Raw genomic sequence first — 4,355 nt, forward strand, 5'->3', positions numbered from 1 at the left:
AGAGAAGAGTAACTACACTAAGGAAATGTTTCTAAAAGTAATTGACTTGGGCTCCTCTCTAACAAAGCCCATCAATATATGGGCCTGGAATTGGGCCCTGACTCACATCCTTAAATAAATTAAATCTTTAATAAAATTTTGTTCAAAATTTTGAATTGGTAAGAGATAGTAAAACAGAGCTGGATTCTGGATTTTTTTTAGGTCAAGTAATTATCCTAGAAGTCCATGTGAGGTCAAATCTTGGGGATAATATTTAAATTTTTTTCGAAATTTTTTAAAAGGTATTATTTAAAGTGCTCTCTTCTATTTTTGTTTCGGGAGGGAGGAAGAACACAAGTAAAGAAGCCAAAGTTTTGTACAATCTTCAATAAGTTTAAGCATTATTCATAAGCTCAAATTATTTTCACAAGCTCATGGAAGAAAATCAAAGCATAAAGCAAGTGTCATTCATCCCTTTCTTAAAGCAAAGACCAAATGCTACACCACAAAGCCTAGATTAAGCTTAGTTCTAATTGTCTCTTAACCGAACTTTGATTTAAGAACATGTGATTGTTATCCTTGTATCAAAACCGACTCAAGAAAGCAATGATAAAATTGCTACTAGTTCATCTACATGTAGTGTTAGGGTGTGTCTCTTCTAGATTCCGTACAAGGGAAAGTCGCTTATTATGTAGCAACTGATGTTGGAAAGTATGACTATCAACGATACATTATCATGTCAACGCTATATTATTAATTCATATGTTAGACATGGTATTAGTACAGTGAAAATTAAATAATGAATGAAACAACAATGTCGACATATTTATTTTATTAAAATAGTTTCCAAACATTAATTTGATTATTGTAAATAAATGTAATTCTTAACAATAATAATTGTTTGAGAATTTGATAAATATAATAATACCTATGTTATACTATCATCGTTGAATATCTCGATATTGGAATTGCACTCGTGGATGGCTAATGTTTGTTTGACTTCAACTAGTTCTACTTTTCTTACATGTTGTACTATATTTATAGTGAACATCAAGGAGTGTTGAATATATGTTATTATGAATTGTGTTATTCTTTTGTATTTTTTTCAAATATAGATAAGTTTTGATAAAATTGATCGTATCCATTGTTATCCATCATAATTACACAACAATGAGAACTAGGTGCTCAAAGAGATAGAAGTTGTTAGACAAGTATTTCCACTTTGTTGACACAATAAGTCCATTCCTTTACCATAGTTCACATAATGCAATCATTATAACGATCACCTTGTATACTTGGGTAGTAAAATTCATCTACCAAAGCTCAATAATTATATGTACATTTAAAGATATCTCTAAGACTACAATATTGACCAAAATAATGTTTAGAGTAAGTGAGCTTGTTTCACATTGATGAATGATTGCACACACACTAATATACATATAGCTCTGAGAGTTTGCATTGAAACAATTGACATGACAATCCATTATGTTGAATTGTGTAATGAAACATAATTTGTTATTTATTATTAGAGGTTAGACCTCATACTATTAGTCTATTATCATGTACACATTATAATTTATTATTTACCATATGAATTACAATACAATTTGTCATATTTTTTCATAAAAAAATGATGCATTGTAATATGTCACATTAATAGTGTTAAAGTGACAATATATTCAGTAACATTGTTATAATATATTAGAATAGGCTACAAACAAGTTCAAACAATACCAACACATTTATATTATGAAAGTGATACTACAACTTGCATTGTATTGTGTATGTTCGAAAACTTTTCTAAGACTATAATACCAATCAAGAACAAGGCTAAAGTAACTAAAATTGCATATATATATACATGCATGTATATCGAAAGAGGATACGTGTCCTTTGGAAGTGGAGTTAGTGCTTTTCAAAATCTACTTTAAGTTTGGAACCTTCATATGTACATCCAAAGAGGGTAAGTGTCCTAGAGAAGTGGAGTTGATTGGTCCTCTTTGGAATCTAATAAGTTTCATTAGCTTTAACTTTGACCTTAATTTTAAAACCTTTGCAACTTTGACTATGAAATCTTTGCAGCTTTAATGGTAGAATCAATTATAACTTATAAGGAATCCCAAAAAAAGTATCCTCACTATGGTGCCCCTATGAAGATTGAAAAGAGAATTAAGAAAAAGGATTTCTATGAATGCCCCTCAAAACTGATAGTATTCTATAATGTTTAAATTTTAAGTCATGATTTACAAATTGATAATATGATATATTGGATTTAAATGGCAATACATTTATCTAGTATTTTTATATTAAACAATAATAGGTTGCAAATGGGTGAAGAGAGTGCTAACAATTTACATTACTAAATTGACAAAATATTTTATTAAAGCAAACATTAGTTAAACCCCATTATAAGTATGCATGGATAACTGTGAAACAAGATTACATTAATTAAGAAAAACACCCCAGGAGGGCAGGAGGTGAATTGGGTTATTAAAACTTTTTCAAAAATAATTCAAATTAAGCAACAATTGAAACAATATAAGTAAATAGAAGAGGGAAGAAGCATGCAAACTCTTTTTATAGTAGTTCAACAAACCCGCCCACTTTCACTCTTCTCAATCTCATTTCTAAGTGAAGGTTTTACTAACTAAGACTTCAAACCAAATCTTCAAACTTGTATGCTTGGATTCAATAGTTCTAATGGGCACTACAATTCCATTTAAGCTCAATACTAACTTGAAGCTTGAAAATGCTCAACCTTTTAACAATTATGGGTCTTTAAGAATTCGCATCCTAGCACAAATATGGCTTAATACAAATGAAAACTAGGATGAATTCAATTAGGTGTACTAAATGGATTTGCAAGTAAAAAAGTAAATACACTTGAGTTTGAAATAGCTTTGAATGTGAGAAATGAGTAGGTAAGTTAATGCAGATGTTCTCTTATCAATAAATGCATATGAGCTCTCAATTTATAGAAACCTAACCTTAGGCACCCTATTCTATTCGATCGATCAAGTTTTGGTTTGATTGGTTAAGTTATCGTTGAGTATTAAATGTATTGTAGGTGACTATTGGTCCTTTTTTAGCTTCGATTGACCCTCAACTAGAACTCAATCAGTACTCCATAGGGAAAGGTTGACTCTCTACTGACAATGCCAAGGTTTTTAAATATAAAAAAAAAATAGAGATTTTTTTGGAGCCTTGACTGATCCTCGATCGGGAGCACCTACTTAGTGGAACCAATGCAAGGAGAGCCATGACCAATTGGGATAAAAGCAACCAAAAAACCCATTTTTTTAGTTTAAAGCTTTTGAACACTTAAGAAACTCACTTATAAACTTTTGTAAATCAATTTTAAAAGAATTTAGCCAAAGGTTTTGATGTATAAGTCATATTCATTTAATTGTAAACATTTAAGGTCATTTAATAATAATAATAATAACAATAATAAATAAATAAAATAAAAACTAAGTATGAATGAATTCATGAAAATAGATTTAATCCTAAATGCACCTAAAGGATTCAACTTACACAATTTCTTAGACTTTATAAGTTTTCTAAGATTCATGTCTTCATGTTATTTCAACCCTTTTTAGGTAAACTATGACCTTTCTTTTGATTTTCTCAACAAAACCTAAAACTTTACTTGATTAAATGTTTTAGTCCATTTAACCATATTTTGTTATTATCAAAACATACTTAGGAGAACCTTAGAACTAACAATAACATATGACAAAGGGTTGTGTGGGCTTGGACCACAAAAGATTAAATTGACTTTAGTTTTTGCCTAATCCGTAAAGTTATGGAAACTTTTGGTATAGTGATCATAAGAAATATTATGTAATGTTAAAGAATGAATGGAGACAACAAACGAGGTAAATGTTTTTGTGGATGGTTTGTGCAAACTACATGCTTTAATCCATGTCATCACTTCTTCACTATACAAGGATATGACAATATTCATGCATGGCGATAGTTTTATAGATACAAGAAGGGAACAATCATATGCTTATCAACATGGCATGGTATTTCCTATTATATGTTGTAATGTTATGGATGATGATTGAGAATCGACTCCTATACAACTCAACATTTTGTATAATAATTTTGATTATTCGATGTTTAATAAAGATGATAGCTAATTAACGAAACTAATTTTAAATTTTATATAGCAAAAGTGTAATTTTTACATAATCTACCATCCTCATGAAACACGTCCATTGACTTGCATATAATGGGGAAAAAGTAGATCATAACGTCACATGTCTCCAAAGGGAGAAGAGCTAATGCAATATGTGACACTCTTCTAAAATAAACCTACCGAAAAATCAATTGCAACCTTTACACTAATTTTTACACTTCATGTACAT

Source organism: Vitis riparia, chromosome 15, assembly GCF_004353265.1.
Source record: "Vitis riparia cultivar Riparia Gloire de Montpellier isolate 1030 chromosome 15, EGFV_Vit.rip_1.0, whole genome shotgun sequence".
Taxonomy (NCBI): domain Eukaryota; kingdom Viridiplantae; phylum Streptophyta; class Magnoliopsida; order Vitales; family Vitaceae; genus Vitis; species Vitis riparia.